The following is a 14,702-nucleotide window of genomic DNA, read 5'->3' on the forward strand; positions in this document are numbered from 1 at the left end:
CAGTATTCCTCCTGATGTGAACAGGTTGTGTAAGAGGGGCTATGGGTTCCTGTCCTGGGATTGTGTATGCTTGTTTTCATACTACCACAGGTCAGGACGTTAGGTTTAATAAATTTTAAAATTTTAATTCAACTACTTCAGCATCAGGTCTTAAAATGAAAGAAGGATGACAATGCATAAAAACTGTCAGATTACTGTGGTGTTTTGTTTTTCTTGGATCATTCTTAAACCCCTTCACTTTGAGGACTCTGTGTGTGTGTGTGTGTGTGTGTGTGTGTGTGTGTGTGTGTGCGTGCGCGCGTGCATGTGTGTGTGAGTAATGCTTATTCTTTGGAGAGCAAGCTGACATGCTTACTGCTCATCTTAACTCATTCTCAGTGTCTCTTAAGGCCGGCTTATATGGCGGTCCATGCTATATTTATTCAAGTGTGCAGGGAGGCCATTCTGCTCGCTGTACACTACACTTGTCCAAATCCAAATATAATTAATAAGGCAAGGCAAGGCAAGGCAATTTTATTTGTATAGCCCGTTTTCACAAACAGTTTGTCTCAAAGGGCTTCACATGGCATCATAACAACATCCTCTGCCCTTAGACCCTCACATCGACTGAGGAAAAACTCCATAGAAAACCCTTTTAACAGGGAAAAATCTGAGAAACCTCAGGGTGAGCAACAGAGGAGGGATCCCTCACCCAGGACGGACAGACGTGCAGTAGATGTTGTTACAGACAAGAAAACAGTTTACAATACAAAATGTGGGAAACACGGAAATGTTAATAACAGCTGAAGAAGGAAGCTTCTGGTAGGGGAGGCAGGGAGAGCAAGCCAGCTTGATGGGACTGGATGGCAGACTGGTTCATGGAAGGGGAGCGCAGGCCGGTGTAACAGTAGGGAATAAGAGGGGGGGGGGGGGGGGGGCGATGCAGGCGGCGGTTGGGGCTCTGGTGGATCTGTGGAAACACAGAGAGACTGCGAGACACCAAGGCCAAACTACAAAGTGCAACAAGTAATGGTAATGACAGTTCCAAAAATGTGCAGGGAGGAGAGGAGGAGAGAGGAGAGGAGGGAAGGGCTCCATGTAACCTGATGTGTCCCCCAGCAGTCTAAGCCTGTAGCAGCATAGCTATCAATGGTTCAGAGCTACCTGAACCAGTCCTAACTGAAGGCTCTGTCATAGAGGAAGGTCTTAAGCCTGGACTTAAACGTAGTTAAAGTGTCTGCCTCTCTGACCCATGGAGAGAGCTGGTTCCACAGTAAAGGAGAATAATAATAATAAGGCAGGACCATCTCTGACTCTTGAGCTCCTCCTGAGGGTGACTCGTCCCATCTGTCTAAATAGTCCTGTTATCCGTCCCACAGTGAAACATTTGTGCAGCTTTCCTGTACTGGCAAACGACATCTGGACTTTTGTTTGAACTCTAAAAAATAGACTTCTTTAAGAGTGTAACAGCAGTGAAATGTAACTTCAATCTGCATAGCTTCTTTTTTGGTTTATGATCCTCAATCATTGATGCTGAGTGTCATGAGACAGGATGTTTATCTAAGGCGTTTTGCCTGAAGTACCTGTTATATCCACCCACATCCTTGTTAGTCCAGGATTAAGTTGTTTACTCCAAGATGAAGCAGAAGCTCGTTTTACAAGTTCATAGAACCCTTCATGCTGTCCTTTGTTACAAAAGTGTTTCACATTGAATGAAAAGAGGTTACATCTGAAATAATTTTTAATTTTGTTATGTAAATTTAGTTATAACACTGCTACAGACATCTCAAAGTCTTGAGAGTTGCTCTTGTAGGTGATGTGTACCGTATCCAAGAAACAACCATGATTGGATTCAACCGTTTCTGTCTCGCATCCAGTTTCTTGCTTGTATTTAAAGTAATTAAATGAAGAAAAAATTGCCTGTAAAAATTGATAAAATCAGCACAGCTAACAGGGTTCCTAGGACCAGATAAGCATGAGTCAAACTGTAGGTCAGCTGTTTAATATGCAAAGAGGAACCAGCCGTTTAACAAATGCAACAGAAATGAGTGACACTGCTGTCTAATGTGGCCTGCGTAGAAGTCTCTTGTGCAGTGGTTCAGTTGTGTTACTGAAGCACAACTCATGGACACATAAAAAGGTCCGTCTCCACCTGCCCTGGTCAGGTGTTGAGCTTGTTTATGAAGAGATCCTCTCCAGCTCACCACATCGCTCAGCTGTGTGCTACATTCATTTGCCATCGCTGGATTGTTGTCTTGGTAACAACAGGAGACAATTTCCATAATGGACTCAAACAGTCACTATGGAAACAAAGTTTTTGATTTGCTATTAATAATCCACCAGCGGGTGCATATGTGATAGACTTGCTCCTTCATTTACTGAAAAACAGAGAATTGAATGACACACTCGTGATTTTATAAACAAGATCAAGGTTTCTGGAGCTTCCAGTACTGACAGTTGTCAGTAACAGTGATGAACAAACTAATTCACTTAATCACATCACAAAAGCCAATCGTATTTATTCTTACAGTTCCTAAAGGCAGAGCAATGTACTCCATCCTCATATAAATACTCCCCTAAACCAGGATCCAACCGCCCTCCATCAAAGGGTGCCACTTTTTTGTTGTCATGGTAACAACATGGCACGAAACCTACCTTTTTATCCTCAGCATCACTTTACTAATGTCTTTGCCAGGTACAGTCAACACGACATTGGTAAGGTATTAATCATAATTTAACATACTGGATGTTTCTTAGATATATTTTGGCCATAGATATGAGGACAATTATTGATTTATCTCATTACCAGTGATGCTGTACATCAAAGAGAGCCGCGTAAACATTGTATTTAACTCTGCAACAGGAAAGACTAAGAAGAAGACTGCAGAGAGGTAATCGTACTGTACCGAGACGGGGACAGGAGAGCAAAGAATGCTCCCACATGTGAGTCAGTCCATTCAATAACTGTGTGCCAACAGGTTTCTCCCCCTGTGTGTGTTTGGTCTATGTTTTTAGATAAGCAACGTTCAAAATTATGAAAACAATCCACTCTGTGCTCATTCATATTTCCCTTAGAGAAAGATCACATGAATTTCATGAAAACAAACATGAAATTCATGTGATCATGTATGGCAACATGCACTCATGATGTTTAGAGTGGAAACACAGAGCAGTCATGTTTTTCACATGTGGAATGTCAACATTACTCATGGATAAATGTTTTTGATAATTTTTGCAGACGAATGAAGGTAAACCATACGAATTCCCATGTCAAACCTATGATAATGAGATTACCTGTGAAGTCCTTGAGATTAAAATTTGAAACCCCTGGGATTACGTGTGAAATTTAAATCAACTCAAATGTGAATTGGACTCCCAGGCACAACTTGCAGATACAGCAATGCAGTCAAAACTTTACTTCCCTCATTCAAGAACAAACTAGCGAGTTCCTGTTTTCATTTGACAACTCTTCCTCTCGTGTCAGAGGTTAGTGCAGCTTCCTGTCTGATTTCTCCACCTTCTTTGTCTACCTATCTCTGCCCTGGATGTCATTAGGTCGACGTGTTTAAAGCTTTGTTTCCCCATTACAGTGGTCGCTGCAGATGGTCTCAAATTGTCACCTTCTTAAGATAATTGTCTTTTTTTTTCTCGTGGGTTCTCTCCTGGTACTCCAGCTTCCTCCCACAGTCCAAAGACATCAAGAGGGGACGAGGCTGATTGATCCTCTAAATTGACTGTAGGTGTGACTGTGAGTGTGAATGGTTGTCTGTCTCGATGTGTTGGCCCTGTGATGGACTGGCGACCTGTCCAGGGTGAACTCCAGCTCCAGAACCCTCTCCGCATTCCTCAACAGGTCAAGCAGTAGAAAATGGATGGATGGATTTTTTTTTAAAGTTTTTTTTGTCTAAATCAGATCCTTATGATGTTTTGACTCCAGTTTTTTGTGTTTTCTGAAAAACTTGACATAGGCGATTATTGTTGTTATTAAATGTAGGTTGAGTGCAGCAAGAGGACCCAAATGCAGATTCTTATCTGGTCCAAAAAAACCCTGTCTGAATTGTATCAAAACACCGAAATAAACCATAACTTTTTATGAGTCCAAACAGAGAGACACTAATGGAGAATACATGTGGAAAATGTCCAACTGAAGAATATCCAAAACAGAACATGTCCAAACAAGCAAGCAAAAACAGAGAATGATGATGTTCAGCTAGCTTGAGTAAAGTAACTGCAAGTCAGCAGGGCCAAGATAGCTTTGATTAACGGAGAACTAATGACCAACACAAGACAGGGGTGATATATGAAAGCAGGAAAATCAAACAAAAACAGGAAATTAAGCCGACGCGTGGCACTGTGGAAGAGTTATTAGAACAGGAACTGAAGTGATACTTCACCCAAAATGAGTATTTTGCCATTTAAGTATTTCCAAAATACCCGCCTTGAGCCTTCAATAATGGTTCTAATGGTCTGCATCACTTTTTGTAACTGATGCTTTGTGCAGAAAGAGCCATCCACACATATTTAGCCTGAAGCTCATGGTACCCCATTGTCATTAAATACAAGTAATCTGATTACAAACTCTTAAGTGCATCATTTGGTATAACCCATGTCTTCTTTATCTGGACTTAAGCTTGATAATGCACAAACATTGCGATTGGAGTTTGTAACAAAATAGCTCCAACCTTAACTTTCAATTACAGTAGGAATTTTGGGTGACGTTTCCAGAAGATAAAGAGCTCTGCAGTTGAAAAGTCGAAAAAAATAGTGCATTTCTTTGAATTTGTGTTTTCTTTAGGGAAGTTGTACCATTTTTGTCTTGTTTCTGTAGTTTCTCCTTTGACATTTAACAAAACATTTTAAAATGTAAAGGATGCAAGTTTACAAACATTTGTTTCTCCTCTATAATCTAGTGTTTGATTATCTTCTTCCAGTGGCGTGTATGGTTTATGCCATGAACCCACAGCTGCAGCCACATGTTTTTGTAATCAAAACAGATGGGGATTAATAATGCACACAGGCAACGGCACTTTGACTGCAATCAACCCAAATCCTCTCCGGCTTTCCTTCTTTTCTCATTGCTTTTAATCTCTCTCTCTCTTCTGTTTTTGTTTGCACTCCAACACTGTTTCCTGTGTTTTCCATGGAACGGCTGTCCCAGTGTGTCCCACCACTCTTTGATTTTCACCTAAAATAGAAGCTTTCGCCAGGAAACACCACTTAACATAAGCCCAAACCATCGATCCCCTCCAGGGCTACTGTTATAGTGTAAGGTTGGTAGCAGTAAAACTAAACTATTGCCATCTGCAGGATCAGAATGAAACTGTACCATGGGATGAGAAATCAACACGTTCATCCATATTTTCTTGCTCAAAAAATTTTGGGAATCTCTTGGCTTCCCCAGTGTTTCCCTTGGCTTTCTTCCAAATATTGACTGTCAAGCGTATGTTGTTCAGTATGTCATCAGTCAAACCTGGCTGGTTATGGATTGCTAGTTCATGTATGTGGAAAATTGATATTGATTGATAAATGCTGTAACTCTATCAAATGACAGCTGCAACTATTCTTAGCATCCACTCTGTCCTATTACCATATAAACAACTGTGTCTCTGTCTAGTGTTCTCCAAGCTTGGTGGATGTCTCCTTTTATAATACCAAGCACATTCACAACAAAGCCATGACACATGTAGACAGCAGGAACCAACCCCCCCCCCATCTGTATGTCCTGTAATATTCATGGAGTGTAATCTGTGTTTCCCTCCTCACAAGGAGAGTCTGTCTTCTGCTTATTTCCAAACCAGTCATTCCTGTTACCTTGAAACATTTGAAGGTCCAGTTTTGTCTTTCTCATTCCTCTTGTATTGATGTCTGATAACAAGCCAGCAGAAAAACCCGTCTGTCATTGAGCTGTAATCAACTTGCTCCATTCATTCAGTGGTTGTTTCTCATAAGGGGAAGCACAAACCTGTTCTTATACATTTTTTTCAAATTGTTTCCTTGGCGGGGGGGGGGGGTGTCTTTTATTTTACCACTCTGAAGTCACTTAAAATTTTCTGCTTTGAGGGAAATTTTAGAGACTTAAAAAAAACAAATATGAGCAATCAAAGAATCTCAGTGCAAACAGACACTCTTATTTCTCCATGTCATGATTCCTAAATGCAAATCCTCAAATTCAAGTTGCACAAAATCACTGATTTAACGGCAACATTTGTCCGCCGGTCTCTCTGCTCTGAGGCTTCCTTCCTGTTGGGACGGGTGCAGCAGCAAGGCAGAGCTCTCGTCCTACCCAGTGGTTGAAATGCAGGCCCGGACAGCTGCGCCCTCCTTATCCCAGCGCTCTGACTGCAGGGTGAAAGTGACAGCAAGGCGTAATTGAACCACATGTGTTTGTCAGCAGCCGGCTGGTTGCTGACAGTATGAGGCTGTTGCTTTGTTTTTGTAGGTTGTCATTTTCACATAGTCCAGTAAATTAAAAAAAATACATCCAGAAGACTGGTTACGTGTTACACAGTGACAGTTCTAGTGACAATTGTAAACAACAAAAAGCCTAGTTTTTGGACCACTGCAGAAATAATATCCAGAAATTCTCATTAGAGACTGTCTGACTACCCCTGTGACAAACCACTTCATCATAAACGGTTCATTTTTGACTTATTTTTGGCTTTATTGTCATCATTCCCACACTCTACTGGTTACAGACTACTTATATGGGCAGTGTTGTCTTTTGACATTTGAATGGCTGCACATGTTCTCATGCTGAGAACACGGAGTTCTGCATTCTGCGCATGAGGGGAAATTCTTTGCATTTTCATAGGGAGCACAGAGCAACAAGGGATGGGGGATGGGGGTTAAGGCATATGTGTAGGGGTGTGTAATCATCTAAAATCATTAGAGCAGAGGGATTAACCCGCCTGTCCGTCAAAGATTTTTTCGAATGGTGACCCAGTAGCCTCGCTGGTCATATGATCAGCTACTCGCCAGAAGTGATTTGGAAAAAGGTCTGTGTGTGTGTGTGTGTGTGTGTGTGTGTGTGTGTGTGTGTGTGTGTGTGTGTGTGTGTATGTATGTATGTTTTGGGTTACTATGATATTTATATACTGATAAATATATGGGAACTTTTCTTTATGAATGCACTCACCCTTTCCAATTGTCTTGTAATCCATATTCAGTGAATAAAAGACCTCATGGACTCATTACAAACCATGGTCAGGCTCTCAATTTTTTTCAGTGATTCCATACATTTTTTAGTTTTTCTTACATTTTGCTACATTTTTCTGTCTTTTTTTTGTTTGTTAATGTTGTTAGGGTGGGACATTATTGAGTCAGAAGTGGAACCTTTTGCTCTACTTGTTCCCTTGTACTTGATGCCTCTTAGCTACATTACACAGGTTCCAACACTGATTTAGCTCTCTGTCTGAGAGCTCTCTGCTTTTGAGTGGAAAGGTTCAATAACTCAACACTCGTGTGTGTGTGTGTGTGTGTGTGTGTGTTTGGGGGGGGGGGGGTGTCCTGTGTGTGCGTGAGTGATGTGATGTGTTAAAGACTATAAGCTGTGTGAGAAGAGGTGAGGTTTTGACTCTGCTTTAGTGTCTGATGTGCTTGAGGAAGTTTTTAGATACATTTCAGGACCATTATTGAATGTGTATATTATTCCAGGAAACAGCAGCAGCCCAGGTTAGTATCTCTCCTAATTAAAGTTTGTGACCAGTGATGACTTTTGGAATGTAAATGAACTGAATTTCGCCCCCAGCTCATGCTCATGAAGTTAGCATGTCTTTCTTTTCTAATAGAGGTTGACACCTGAGAGTAAAATACAAAGGCTAGCTTGTTTGGGTCACCTACCTTTAACGCCATGGAAGGAGAATGATTATTACAATTAAGATACACTGTTGAAACAAGATCTGGGGCTGCAGCGACTCAAAATATCCTATCAAACATTTCAAAGAAAAAAAAATGTACTCATCATCAGCGAAATCTGCCTGTCATGTAATGTGAATTCTGTCATGTTATCAGCCTGCAACATGAAAATTCTCTCCTTTATTCAGCATCATATTTTCATCTCAGACATGCCTGTATGTCAACCTAGCATAGCACCTTAAAGGCGCACTTTGCGTTGCTGCCCGACGTCACTTCCGTTGACGGTCGTTGTAAATACCAAACAAACACAGAGAAAGCTTGCCCCTCGCCCCATGTTTCTGTTAATGTCATGAATGTGCATTGACATTGAAAGTGGACCTGTGCCGCGCTAACATGGCTAAGATGAGTGAGCAAACTCCAACTGTTTGGTGAGTAAATTTATATTCTGTCTTTATACAATATCTTTATGATGTTAGGTTATGAGTTACAGCTGATATATTTAAATTATTTTTTAGGTTATGAGTTACCGCTGATATATTGAAAGTTATTTTATGAGCTTATGCGAAAGAGACACTTAATTTGTCCTTCCTAGAATTGATGCTACTGCTAGCTAGGACCTATAGAGTAAGCTAGGAATAACAAACTATTACATTGAAAATGGCTTACGAGTGTCATAGCTACTACGCTACTCAGTGGACTCTGCTCATTCCCCAATGTATGTACGCACCCCCCCCCCCCCCCCCCCCCATTTCGTCGGTGATTGGCTGGAGCGTGGTTTATGTTTATGTGCACATCCTGTGCACTCAGTGTTTTGTTTGCCATTTGTGAGCCCTGTGTTGCCTCATATGTGTGTATATACAGTATATATATATATATATATATAGTATGTATACCATGAGAAGTATAAAAGTTCTTGTGGGACTAGCTGTGTCGTCGTGTCAAATTGACCCCAAGGTTAGATAATAGGAGGGTTAATCTTGCTCATTTTAATCTTAAGGATGCTATATAATTGAGGGTGCTACCTTAAAACTCAATTGTGGGACAAATGTACCAGTTTTTCTAACACTTGTAAATGACAAAGCCAAGTCACCAAAATCTATACTTCCATACCAAGTTGATGCGAAAGCTCTGAGTGGCTGTGAGGGAGTGGGTGATAACGGCACACAGAGTGCTCATGAGGGGCGGCACGGTGGTACAGTGGTCAGCACTGTCGCCTCACAGCAAGAAAGTTCCTGGTTCAAGTCCTGGCTCCAGCACAGGATCTTTCTGTGTGAGTCTGCATGTTCTCCCTGTTCCTGTGTGGGTTCTCTCTGGTACTCCAGCTTCCTCCCACAGTCCAAAGACATCAAGAGAGGACGAGGCTGATTGATACTCTAAATTGACTGTAGGTGTGTAGTGTGAATGGTTGTCTGTCTCTATGTGTTGGCCCTGTGATGGACTGGTGACCTGTCCAGGGTGAACCTGCCTCTCACCTGAAGGCAGCTTGGATAGGCTCCCCCCCCCCCCCCCGCAACCCTTAACAGGATAAGCGGAAGAAAATGGATGGATGTCGTGGTCGTGGCAAGTGCAAGTCACAGCTCTGCTTGTGGATTTGTGGAAAGAAAAACACACTTGAAACTATGGAGACAGCATGGTTTTCACCAGTGTACTGTAGTGTTAGTTAGCGAGTGGTTGAGACAGAGACGTGTACATGTGACAATGAGTTGTCTGCTGAGCTTTCAGCTGTGGTGGTACAATTGAGGCTGTTTGTAAGAGAATAAATGCTAAGAAAAAAAGAAGAAGAAAAACCATCATGATCTAAGCTAAGTTCCTGTGTTTGATTTGTCAGCTGAGTGGTGTCAAGCCACTGACTTTGAAGGTGGTGGAGATATTCCATGTTTTGCTTTTGAGGCCTCCCTGGCATCATCTTATACCACCAAGACTCAGTGATATTATTATAGCTCAAGCATTTGAGTCCACATTGTTAATTAAGTTAAGCTTGCTAGGTTGCACCGATGCATCATCCTAATAATGTCGGCACACATTTCTAACATGTAGTTGAGGTGTAGGTGCAGGGAGGGACCTAGAAATTGGGTTTAAAGGAATTATTATCCCCACTGACTTTCTTGCAGCTATTTTTGTCGCTGTTTCATTATTCAGTAGTTTGTGTGGTGGGCCAGAATCAAACGAATTCAAAATGATGACTAACAAGGTAGTTCAGACAAAAGGAAACAGCCACCTTTATGGAGCAGATGAGTCTCCCAGCATGAGAGCTGTCCCACTTCATCTATTTTTCATCATCATCATCATCATCACCATCACCATCATTATCATATCTCTCTCTCTCTCTCTCTCTCTCTCTGTCATTTACTGCTGTATCATATCTTCTCCCTCATATGTCCCCATCCCCTCTATTTTCATGTGACATCTTCATATCATTGTCATGTTCCTTGTCTTTCTCTGATTGTGTGTTTTTGTTGGGAGTTGTCCAATAACTCCTATTATTTGATCGTTATTAGATCTTAGACAGTGTGCAGCCTGTCTCATCTAGAGCTATGAATGAAGATTGTGTCACGCTACGATGTCTTCATTTGTCCTCTCATGCCTTCTCTCCATTTGGGCTGTTCACATCCTGCTGGTCACTCCTCTGAGACACACTCATTCCAATCCTCCTGCGATGACAGTTTTTGTTTTGTTTGTTTTTTTTAATGATAACTTGGAACCCTTTCCCACTCCATCCCAATCCTGAAAATCCATCCCTGCTTATAGCGCCCTCAGCCCTTCAGCCCTGCCCTGACCTAATTCGCAGAGAAGCTTGTGTCTCAGCAAAGCTCAGCATGGCATTGCCTGCAGTTCCTGGAAAACACAGACACATGCACGCACGCGTGCACGTGCGCGCGCACACACAAACACACACACACGTAAGAACACTCATATATGCTCATGCCAGGCCCACTTATGCATCTCCATCTGCTCACAGCAATATACCTCTGAACAGTTTTAAGTCCACTTGAAATATAAACTCTTCCCACAGTCTTTCTCCTTCACTGGTGTACCTCATTGCCCATATTCCTTTCATGACAGGCTCTCCACATGTCAGCTAACAGGCTTGAAAAGACTCTCCTTTTATCTCAGGTTCTAGAAATCCTAAGGGAAGCACTGACTTCGCTCTGCAGCTTAATTACAATCCTTTTTTGAAGTGGTGAGCAATATTGCATATAAGTCAAAGCAGTTTCTTTCAGTGGGCTAGAGGAAAGTTTAGGCCACTTAATGTCCTGTATTATTCCACACCTAATCATGTCCTTCCATGGAGTTATGTACTGACCATATATCTGCGATGGCCTCTAGAACCGCCTTTGCAATTTATAGCATCGCTTACATAACCCAGACTGTCACAGTGACTGTTATCGTAGTAAAAACACAGTTCACTCATCCATCAATCTCCTACTGCTTCTTCTAGTCCAGCTCTGACTCGGGGACCCTGAGGTGTGCCTGGAACGCCTCCGTGGGGAACTGATCTGGAAGCAATCTAGATGTCCAAACAATCTCACGTGATTCCTATTACGCAAAGGAACCCCAGGTCTACTCAGAGTCCCGCACAGATAGCTGGGCTTCACCTTGTCCCCAAGGGAAAAGCCAGCCACCCGTGGGTAAAAGAGTTGAACACTTGCATTAAATCCAAAGCTTTACTCTTTTTTGCATAATCGGCAGGTTTAGAAATATCCTGATCTGTTGTAAGAATTAGAATGTGGAAAGGTTTTACTGATGTGTCATGGAATCAGATTTTCAGACCAGATGCCCAAATGTAAAATGTTAGTCACTGCAACTTTCAGTTTTACAGATAGACAGAAATGTTTGTGAGGCTAGTTGGGGGAGAAAGTATGTAGACTGGTTGAAATGCTGAATGCCTCGCCATCATCACTCTCCTCCCCCACTCTCCTACTGGACCTGAACAAGAGAACAGAAAGGATTTTTTTTTGTCTTTAGGTGTTAGATTGGTCACCGTACTCCTGCCAGTGCTGTTCTATATTGCTCATATTTCTAAATTATGAGCCGTATGTTGGTCGTCTGTATTTGGCTGGCCCCTGTGTGAGGGGCCCCAGAGGTGGGTCAAGTGTTGGTGTGCAGGGCAGCTCGGTACTGGGGAAGCGTGGCAGGCTTTCAGCAAAAGGACAGAGAGGCAGCAACACTCATTAATGAATTATTAAAATTATAGCTGCAAGATTTCAATTGTTACAGTACATTTATTCAGTCTTCAGCTAACAACACAACCAAAGCATTTATCAAAGGAGAGTTAATTAAACCTATAATGGAGGATAGTCAGAGGAGAACACAGGAGTCAAGCAAAAAAAAATGTTGGTGATTAACATATAATTATGTACATCTTTCATAAACAGTTTTTACTGCATAAAATCTGGCATGTTGTCTTTTTATTTCTTACAGACCTAACCTCATGTCAGACTTGTGGCCCGTGACCTACAGTATGTTTCTCGAATCAAATGAAATTAGAATTGTATTAAGAGCTGCACCAAAGGAATCTTCAGATCTGTTATTCTATCATCTTATACTCATTTCCCACGACACACACCTGTACAAACCTGCTAATAAAAGCCAATCAATCCTGTTCCCACCTGATCAGACAGAGTTGCCTTTCACCCGGCTTTGGCGTTCCCATCAATGCCGATTGGAGCTGATCAATACTCGTCTCTACTGCGGGGTCATTTTTTGTGGGAGAGGATGCTGATTAAAACTTTGTACATTGCAGAAAAACGCCAGGTGTAGGCGGGGGTGTTAGTAGGATGTTTTGCTGATGGGAATGAGGTTTAAACATGATATCAGCAAACAGTTGCCTATTCAGTGAAATGGAGCAATGTAAACATTCATTCGGAGGTCACCAAATAAATGTAGTTTATTTACTTCCCTCTTAGCTTGGTGTTGCTGTCACTCCCCTCCTGCATGAGATATCTGGCACTAAAACGACTGTAGAGCCACCATGTATACCAGCTAATCGCTTACTTGGTTTGTTTTCTGGGGCCATGATGTTTCCTCACAGTGAGCGAACGGTGAGATTTGGGCTTGCGAGCCTACAGTGCAAAGATGGTCTTTTTATGTTTCAGGGCCAGTATCACAGTTGGGTTTCTCTCAGCTCTGATTGGACCAGATGGTCCTTCCCTATGTCTCTCTGACCTTTACACAGTCACCATTTTGTTATCTGTTTACATCCCTTTTTGATCAACTTCTCAACAGGACAGATGGCACAATGGGTTTGAGTAAGAGAAATGTGCAATTTATAAGACAAAAAGGAAAGGAATAGTTGTATCATCAGCCAAATTAAAATAAGCTATTCAGCAAAAGACGGGGTGGGTTTTTACTATTCTGTAAAACAAAAATAGCTGGTGTCCCTCCTAGCTGTGAGTGTGGTGGGAGCTCCACCCAGGAAGACAGTCGGGGAGTCGAGGGGAGAGGGAGCACCGCCTGATTAAAATACAGGGCAGAACACAGAACCTTGCCAAGCCACTACTTTGTTTTGATACATTATTACTCAGACTACTGATGGAAACCAGAACAATTCAGATTACTGATTCTGCATTCATATGCAGATGTCTGTTCATACAGGTGACATCAAACACATGCATCGACGCTGCTGAAAAGAGCCATGGTATAGAGGGAGAAATGAAGCGTGATTTCATTTCACAAAGACGGTGCAAGTTGTAGTCTCAGTAAAAAGATAATTTCAAGTAAGGACTGAAATAAAGTAGCAATATGGTATTTTTGTTGGTTTTTTTTGTTAAAAAAAGGGGGGGGGGGGCTTGAACTCCAGCCATGGTTGAATTTGACTCATCTATACAAACAGAAAAGTGGTATAATGAGGCTTCATGCAGGCTGGTATTAGTAGATGTTTTTTACTATGACTACAAAAAAACTTAACAAAAATATTAAAAATATGATGAATTAATATTCTTTTGTCATTGACATCATCATGGGTCTACTTCGTGTGTGTGTGTGTGTGTGTGTGTGTAACCACAACAAGGACACATTCAAGTTTTTTTTATGTGTGTTTAATTGTACAGGACTGAGTGCAAACGGTTGCATTGTGGAATTACTGTGCTGCACAAATGTAGGCAGAAAGTGCAAATATTTAGCTTTAGAAATGAAGCAACACCAAGTCTATTTCAAGCTAACCCGTACCCGGAGACAACATGTCATGAGTCATGTCATGAAGAAATAAGATATCATCTCTTATGTTTTGAGCATTTTAACCATAAAAGCTTTCTTCTTGTCTGGTGTTTGTCCTGAATGTTGAATGTTTGGACACAGTTTGTGCACAATAGCAAAGCGTTTATCATTGAATAAATCTGTAAATATTTACACAACTACCACCTGAAAATGTTGCAGCCTGTGTATATTGAAACTCTTATGTGAAGTATTTGCTTAGTACATTTCTGAGAACATGTCCTGCTGTTTGGATAGTCGCAGTAAGTGTGGCTTTATTGGTGGTGTAGGGGCTAATAGCCGTGCATTGCCATTGTGAGTGTGTGTGTGTGTGTGTGTGTGTGTGTGTGGTGTGTGTGTGTGTGTGTGTATGTGTCCTCTTCCTGGACACTGGTCACATGATGATGATAAGAATGTCCTGTTAGAACAGGAACAGCTCAGTAAACACAGTTGTTTACTTCAAGGACCCTTGCTGGGATTAAGCTCTCCAACTCGTCACACTTCTTTGCACTGATCAAATCTTCTTCTCAATTATGCAGTTTTCTCAGCCTCACACGTGTCAGTGGAAGAAGAAAAAAATAATTTATAAATTGATGTTTTTGTATTTTTGTGGATGGATTTGAAATAATGTGATCGGAGCAATGTGTGTTTTTGAAGGGACAGTTTGTGTATCTAAA

At 41.6% G+C, this 14,702-nt stretch overlaps 1 protein-coding gene across 2 annotated transcripts in view; it reads left to right on the forward strand.

Annotated features, from left to right (window-relative positions):
- Window positions 1-14,702, forward strand: part of camk1b (calcium/calmodulin-dependent protein kinase Ib) — a 42,302-nt gene that overhangs the window by 11,285 nt on the left and 16,315 nt on the right. The gene's annotated exons all lie outside the window — the stretch shown is intronic.

The sequence above is a fragment of the Aulostomus chinensis genome, chromosome 3 (genome assembly GCF_037954235.1).
Source record: "Aulostomus chinensis isolate RoL2024-O1b breed Wild chromosome 3, RoL_Achi_v1.0, whole genome shotgun sequence".
NCBI classification, from domain to species: Eukaryota; Metazoa; Chordata; class Actinopteri; order Syngnathiformes; family Aulostomidae; genus Aulostomus; species Aulostomus chinensis.